General features: G+C 37.5%; 1 protein-coding gene across 1 annotated transcript in view; it reads left to right on the top strand.

The window, feature by feature from the left end:
- Window positions 1-8810, top strand: part of LOC126938621 (eukaryotic translation initiation factor 1) — a 1120764-nt gene that overhangs the window by 262978 nt on the left and 848976 nt on the right. The gene's annotated exons all lie outside the window — the stretch shown is intronic.

Below are 8810 nucleotides of genomic sequence, written 5' to 3' on the forward strand. Positions count from 1 at the left end.
TAACTTATTTCCTGACCCTGCAAAATCTGAAGCAAACCTAGAAGGAACTATTTCTTCTGTCTTAATTTACTGTGGTTTAGCTCAGGTGAAAGTCATCAGTAAGGTATTTAGTGGGCGGGAATTCACATATATTTACTAAAAACTCTACCTATTATGGAAATATAAAATATTGACAAACAAGGCCGGGCGTGGTGGCTCACGACTGTAATCCCAGCACTTTGGGAGACTAAGGCAGGTGGATCACTTGAGGTCAGGCATTTGAGACCAGCCTCACCAACATGGTGAAACCCCGTTTCTACTAAAAAATACAAAAATTGGCCAGGCATCATGGCGAGGCGCCTGCAATCCCAGCTACTTGGGAGGCCGAGGCAAGAGAATCTATTGAACCTGGGAGGCAGAGGTTACAGTGAGCTGAGATTGTGTCACTGCACTCCAGCTGGGGTGACAGAATGAGACTCTGTCTTAAAATTTTTTTTTGACAAATAAAAATTGTATATATTAATGGTGTACAACATGATTTTTTAATATATGAATATATTGTGTACCAAATCAAGCTAATTGACATATCTATTATCTCACATACCTATTTTGTGGTAAGAACATTTAAAATCTACTTTCTTATTGTTATTAACTATAGTCACCATATTGTGGAATAGTTATCCTCAACTTATTTCTCCTACTTAAATGAAATTTTGTATTCTTTGACCAAAATTTCCCTAGCGCACTTCCCTGATGATTAGTGATGTTGAGCACCTTTTCATAAACCTACTGGCTATTCGTATGTCTTTTGAGAAGTGTCTTCTTTTTTTCTTTTTTTTTTTTTCTTTTTTTTTTTTTTTTTGAGACGAGTCTCGCTCTGTTGCCCAGGCTGGAGTGCAGTGGTGCGATCTGGGCTCACTGCAAGCTCCGCCTCCCGGGTTCATGCCATTCTCCTGCCTCAGCCTCCTGAGTAGCTGGGACTACAGGCGCCTGCCACCAAGCCCGGCTAATTTCTTTTTGTATTTTTACTAGAGACAGGGTTTCACTGTGTTAGCCAGGATGGTCTCGATCTCCTGACCTTGTGATCCACCCGCCTCGGCCTCCCAAAGTGCTGGGATTACAGGCATGAACCACTGCACCCAGCCGAGAAATGTCTGTTTAATCACATTCTTTTCTTGTTACTGAGTTGCTTGAATTACTTATATATTTTGGATATTAAGCCTTGATCAGATGTATGGTTCACAGCATTTCATCCAACAGGTTCATCTATGTTGTCACAAATGACAGAATTTCCCTTTGTAAAGGCTGAATAGTATTCCGTTGGGTATATATACTATATTTTCTTTATTACTTCATTTGTTGATGGATGTTTAGGTTGAATCCCTGTCTTGGCTATTGTGAATCATGCTACAATGTGCATGGAATGCAGATATCTCCTTGACATACTGATTTCATTTCCTTTAAATACTCAGTAGTGGGATTTTTGGGTCACATGGTAGTTCCACTTTTAATTTTTTGAGGAATCGCTATACTGCTTTCCATAATGGCTGCATTGATTTACATTTCCACTAACAGCGTACAAGGATTTTCTTTCTCCACTTTCTTACTAACACTTGTTATTCCTTGCCATTTTCATAATAGCCATTCTAGCAGGTGTGAGGTGATATCTCAGTGTGTTTTTCATTTGCATTTCATTCATGATTAGTAGTGTTGAGCATTTTTTCCATATACCTGTTGGCCATTTATATGTCTTCTTTTAAGAAATGCCTTTTAAATTGGATTGTTTTTGTTATTGTTGTTGAGTTGCTTGAGTTTCTTATATATTTTGGGTATTAGTCCTGTGTCACATGTGTGCTTCACAATATTTTCTCCCAATCCGAGAGTTATCTCTTCATTCTGTCAATTATTTCGTTTGCTATGTAGAAGCTTTTTAGTTTAATGTAATCCCATTTATGTAGTTTTTCTTTTGTTGCCTGTGTATTTAGGGTCATATGAAAAAATTTTTGCCCAGACTAATGTCAAGAAGTTTTCCCACTGTGTTTTCCTTCTAGTAGTTTTACAGTTTCATGTGTTGTGCTTACCTGCTTAATACATTTTGAGTGGATTCTTGTATATAGGGTGAGATAAAGGTCCAATTTCATTTTTCTGAAATATAGTTTCCCCAGCACCATTTACTAAAAATACTGTTCTTTCCCCATTTTGTGTTCCTGGCACCTTTGTTTGAAAACCATTTTGCTGTAAATGCATAGATTTATTTCTGGGCTGTTTATTCTGTCTCATTGGTCTATATGTCACTTTTTGTGCCAGTGTTGTGATGTTTTGATTACTATGGATTTGTAGTAGATTTTGAGATCAGATAGTGTGATGCTTCCAACTGTTCTTTTTGCTCAAGATTGCTTTGGCTATTCAGGATCTTTTGTGGTTCTATATGAATTTTAGAATTCATGTTTTTTTCTCTTTTTGTGAAAATGCCATTGGAATTTTTATAGGAATTACATTGAATCTGTATATCACTTTGGGTAATATAAACATTTTAACAATATTAATTCTTCCAATCAATGAACATGGCATATCTTTCCATTTATTTTTGTCCTCATCAATTTATTTCATCAATGTTTTATAGTTTCACTTATTTCTCTTCTGATCCTTGGTATTTTCTCCTTCTACCAACTTTGGGCTTAGGTTGTTCTTCTTTTTTTCTAGTTCCTTCATGTGTAATGGTAGGTTATTTCTTTTTTTTTAATGTAGGTATTTATTGTTATAAACTGCCCTCTTAAAACTGCTTCTGCTACATCCCATAAATTTTGTCATATGTCTCCATCTTCATTTGTCTCTAGATAGTTTTTGATTTCCCTTTTGATTTCTTCTTTGTTCCACTGGTTGTTCAGGAACATATTGTTTAATTTTCACTTATTTGTGAACTTTCCAAATTTCCTCCTGTTATTGATTTCTAATTTCATACTATTGTGGAGAAAAAATACTTGATGTAATTTTAATCTGAAGTGTGTTAAGACCTGTTTGTGACTTAACATATAATCTGTCATGGAGACTGTTCTGTGTGTGCTTGAGAAGAATGTGTATTTTGCTCTTGTTTGGTACAATGTTCTATATACGTCTGTTAGGTCCACTTGGTCTAAAGTGTAGTTTAAGTCTAATCTTTCCTTACTATTTTTCTGTCTGGATGATTGATCCATTGTTGAAACTGTAGTACCGAAGTCCCCTACTATTGTTGTATTGTTGTCTATTGCTCCCTTCATATCTGTTAATAATTGCTTTATAAAGGTGCTCTGATGTTGGGTGCATATTTATTTACAATTGTTATATCCTCTTGATGAATTGTCTTCTTTATCATTACATAATGACTTTCTTTCTTTTTATAGTTTTTGACTTAAAGTCTATTTTTCTCTGATATAAATATAGGTACCTTTGCTCTTTTTTGTTTCTATTTGCATGGAATATCTTTTTCCATCCCTCACTTTTAGTCTGTGTGTGTCCTTAAAGCTGAAGTGAGTCTCTTGTAGACAGCATATAGATTTTGTGTATGTATGTGTGTTTGTTTGCCTTTTTAATACCCTTAGCTATTCTGTGTCATTTGATTGGAGAATGTAATCCATGTATATTCAAGGTAATTATTGATAGGTAAGGACTTACTACTGCCATTTTGTTGTTTTCCAGTTGTTTTGTAGATCCTTTGTTTCTTTTTTCCTCTCTTGCTGTCTGCCTTTGTGATTTGACAACTTTCTGTAGTGGTATGCTTTGATTCCTTTCTCTTTCTTTTTTTGTGTATCTACTATAGATTTTTGCTTTGTGGTTATCATGAGACTTACACTGAACATGTTAGAACAGGTTATTTTAAGCTGATAACTTTAATCGCATTAAAAAATTTACAGTTTTACTACTCCTCCATCTACTTTTTTGATGTCATAATTTATATCTTTTTATATGTATATTCCTTAACAAATTATTGTACCTACAGTTAGTTTTAATAGTTTGGTCTTTTAACCTTTATACCAGATATAAGTGATTTGTACACCACCATTACAGTAGTATATTCTGAATTTGTATATTTACCTTTAACAGTGAGGTTTTTTTTTTTTGCTTTCATATGTTTTCATGTTGTTAATTAGAGTTCCTTTGTTTCAACTCATTGACCTATCTTTATCATTTCTTATAAGGGAGGCAATGAACTCCCTGAGCTTTTGTTTGTCTGGGAATATCTCCTTAATTTCTGAAGCACAGACTTTTCTGGGTATGATATTCTTGGTTGGCAGGTTTTTTTTCTTTCAGCACTTGAATGTATTATCCTACTCTCCTGACTTGCAAAGTTTCTATTGAGAAGTCTGTTGATAGCCTCATAGGGGTTCCATTGTATATAATGAGTCTCTTATCTCTTGCTGCTTTCAAGATTCTTTCTGCCTTTTGACAATTTTTAAAAAATTTTACTTTAAGTTCTGGGATACATGTGCAGAATGTGCAGGTTTGTTACATAGGTATACATGTGCCATGGTGGTTTACTGCACCTATCAACCTGTCATCTAGGTTTTAAGCCCTGCATGAATTAATGTGCCTCATAGTGTTTGTTTTTGGGTTTGATCTTGCTTGGGATCCCTTGAATTTCATGAATCTATATGTCCATATCCCTCCCAAGATTTGGGATGTATTTCTTTACATAAGCTTTCTTTCCTTTTCTCTCTCTCTTTCCTCCTTCTGAAACCCTCATAATGTATATATTTGTATGCTTGGTGGGATAGAATAGATCCTTTATGCCTTCTTTACTCTTTTTTATTATTTAAACATTTTTGTTCCTCTAATTGGGTAATTTAAAATGTCCTGTCTTTGAGCTTGCTAATTCTTTCTTCTGCATGATAGAGTCTGCTTTTGAAGCTTTCTACTGAATTTTTCAGTTTTGTCATTGTATTCTTCAGGTCCAGGATTTCTGTTTGTTTTATTTATGGTTTCTATTTTTAAAATTAAACTTCTCATTTTGTTTATGCATTGTTTTCCTAATTTCATTTAGTTATTTATCTACATCTTTTGCATCTTATTAAGCTTCTTTAAGATAATTATTTTGAATTTTCTTTCAGGCAATTTGTAGATCTCCCTTTCTTTGGGGTTGGTTACCAGATCCTTATTAGTTTCCTTTGGAGGTGTCATTCTTGCCTTATTCTTCATATTATTCATGGAGTCTTGCATTGGTATCTGTGCGTTTGAAGGTACAATACCTCTTACTCTGTCACCCAGGCTGGAGTGCAGTGGTATGATCTCAGCTCACTGCAATCTCTGGTTCCTAGGCTCAAGTGATCCTTCCACCTCAGCCTCCTGAGTAACTGGAATGATAGGCATGTGCCATCATGCCCAGCTAATTTTTATATGTTTCGTGGAGATGGGGTTTTGCCATATTACCCAGGCTGGTCTTGAACTCCTGAGCTCAAGCCATCCACCCACCTCAGCCTCCCAAAGTGCTGGGATTACAGGTGAAAGCCACCACACCTGGCCTTCTTTAAATCTTTATAGACTGTTTTTGGCAGTTTAAGGCCTTCTTCTATTAGGTTCCTGTGCTGATGGGATTGTGGTCAAATGGGGTTGGAGCTGGATCACATGGCTATTGCTGAGTCCACAGTGGGGTCTATAGTTGGTAGGTCTGTTACCAGGGGCTCTAGTAGCTGTGGATTCTGTGTAATCTCTGGGTTGACTGGACTGTCTGTAGAATCTTAGTCCATAGAGCTGGCACTGGAATGAGAGTCCATTTCAAGATCTGTAGATGATGGGCCTGTTACCAGGTGTGTGGGTGGGTGTGTCTTCTGTGTCTCTGGAAAGTTTCCCTGTGGATCACTAAGTGAGACCCTGGGTATGTAGTGCTGCTCAAGTCCATGGGTGAGACGAGTTAGAACTGAGTTTTGGGGCTGCTTTAGAGCCTGTAGCTGAGACTGAGCTCTTCAGACCTGTCTTTGGGGTCACAGATGGGTATGTTTTCTGGTGGGTCCCTGGGCAGGCAGGCTTGCTCTCAGACCACAATTGATAGAGGCTGGTGCTGAATTACAGGGCCATTTCAAGATCCACAGCAGGACCAAGGTCAGTGGGTTAGATTATAGGAGCACTGATGAGCTTGTCTATCTCCAGGTCTCATGTGGGCAGCACTGCTCTCAAGCCACAAATGAGAGGGGCTGGGACTGCTTTTCAGGGCCATTTCAGGATCTTCTGTGGGACCCAGGTCAGCTGGGCTGCCTGTGGATCTCAGATGAGAGTGCCTCCCTCTGGATTCCTGGGCAGGTAGAACTTCTATCTGGCCACAGCTGAGAAGGGCTAGGGCCCAGATTCAGGTTTGTTTTAGGGATGCTGTAAAATTGAGATTGGCAAGCCTGTCCTGAGGACACAGAAGGGTGTTTCTCCCAGCAGGTCTCTGACAAGGCAGAAGTGCCTAGTCTGCAGCTGAGAGGGGCTGGAGTTGAGATTTAGAGCTATTTAGGGATCTGTTGTGGGACCAAGATTGGCAAGCCTGCTCTGCACACTCAGATGGACATGTCTCCCTGTGGGTCCTTGTGGAAGCAGGACTCATCTCATGCTATAGCTGACAGGGGCAGGGGATGAGTTAGAGGATATTTTTAGGATGTATAGCTGAGACAGAGGTTGGTGGGCCTGTCTTCTGATGTACTAGTGTGCATGACTTCTCTTTGACAAATGGTTTTGGCAGCAGGACCAACACAAAATGGGGTTGTAGCCAAGCTTGCAAGGATATGGGGCAGTTTCTAGGCCTGGAGATGGGACCATGATCAGTAAGTACCAACTGGGTGTGGGTCTATCCTGTAAAAATGATATTCCTAGGTCTTGGGCTCTACCAGGGCTTTATAAACTCCTACCTGAATCCCAAGGCTCCTATAAAGGTACTTTTGTCTGTTGATGACTCTTACAAAATTATTGTTGCTTTGGGACATATGAGCAGGGGATCTCCTATTCCACCATCTTGCTAATGTCATTTCTGTTTTATGACTCTTTTAAATACGTAGATCCATGGATCATTTAGAAGTATGTCATTTAATTTCTGAGTGTTGAGAGATTTTTCTTTTCACTTTGTGTTATTAATTTCTGATTTGATTCCATTATGATCAGAGAACATATTCTGTATAATTTCAATTCTTATAAATTTTTAAAGGTTTATTATATGACCTAAGACATGGTCTATGTTCCATTAGTGTATGAGAAAAATGTGTTTTCTGCTCTTATTGAGTGCAGTGTTCTATAAATGTCAATTAAATTCTGTGGTTTGGTGGTGTTGTTCAGTTCCTCTATTCATCATCATTAATTTTCTGCCTAGTAGTTCTATCAATTGCTGAGAATTGGGCATTGAATTTCCCAACTGTAATTTTGGATTTGCCTCTTTCTTCTTTCTACTCCATTAGTTTTTGCCTCATGTATTTGAAAGCTTAGTAGTTTAGTGTATTTAGAGTTGCTGTATCTTTTTAAGGACCTCTTTATTATTATATAATATCACTTTTTGTCTCTAGTAACATTCTTTGCTTTAAAGTCCACTTTGAAATTAATTCAGTCACTCCTGATTTTTTTATTAATGTTTGCATAATATAGCTTTTTCTGTCCTTTTACTTTCAGCCTACCTGTGTCACTATGTTTGAAGTGAATTTCTTGTAGATAGCATATTGTTGGGTTGTGTCCTAGAGAAACGCATGCAGTCATGTACTAGGTAACATGTAAGGGATATTTATAGTGGTAGTATTCATAATAGTTTCAAATTGTAAACCATTCCAGAATAGAATGCATAACATTGTGGCAAATATTTTAAAAGTGCTGCCAATCTGGCGGGTGTGTGATAGTATTTCATGTGGTTTTAATTTGTATTTTTTCTGGTTAATATGGGGCTGAGCACTTTTTAGAAATTTAATGACAATTTGGAATTTCTGTCAGCATATTGAAGATATTGTTCTATTGTCACCTGCCTTCCACTGTTCCTGTTGAGAAGTCACTGTGCATTCTCACTGTCACTCATTTGAAAGTAATCATTATTTTCCCATATGGCTGATTTTTAAGATCTTTTGTTTGTGATTTTGTGGTTTTATTATGATTTTTCTACATGTGGGTTTCTTTTTATCTTGTCTTTAGTTTCACAATTGGTAGCTCACAATTAAGGATGTCCCATAAAAGTTTTCGGGACTTGTCAAGTGTTGGTGACAGCTTTTCACTTTTTACATTTTTTTTTTGCTAATACTATCTTTTTGGAAACAAAGCTAGGTACTTAAACTTTCCAGCCTTCATTTCAAGAAGTATGGTTGATTCATCAACAGCATGTATTTTGGAGTCATGAGTTATGCTTGTATTAAGTGCAAATCAGTCTTATGTAGATAGGCAAATCTATTTAAGTAGAAAGAGTGGATATAGAAAAATGGAAGTTAGCCCGGTTGTTCTTGGAAAGAATAGGACCTCTGTTGGGAATAAGAAAGAGTGAATATTCCTGGTGGCACAAGAGAAAGAGAGTCAACACTGTGTTTGTAAAATGGTGAGTTAAGCAAGTGTCTTGAGAGAGCTGATAATGTGATTTTACTCCTTTAATTCCTGGGGGATAGAGCCTCTGGTGACCTTACTAGTCAGAATGAGAGAGTAATGAAGCATAGTGACGGAAACTGTAGCAGAAGGGAGGGGACATCTAGTAACCAGGACTTAATAAATATGGGGACAGAGAAGGGAGGTGCTGGGAGAGGAGCTGGAGGTGGGTAACTAGCAGATAGGAAAAGACTGTACACATACTGCAGGCATGCTGTAGGCTTTCTGTAGGGATGCTGTAGTTATCTGTAGGCATAATGTAGATATACTGCAGGCATACT

The sequence above is a fragment of the Macaca thibetana genome, chromosome 16 (assembly GCF_024542745.1).
Source record: "Macaca thibetana thibetana isolate TM-01 chromosome 16, ASM2454274v1, whole genome shotgun sequence".
NCBI classification, from domain to species: Eukaryota; Metazoa; Chordata; class Mammalia; order Primates; family Cercopithecidae; genus Macaca; species Macaca thibetana.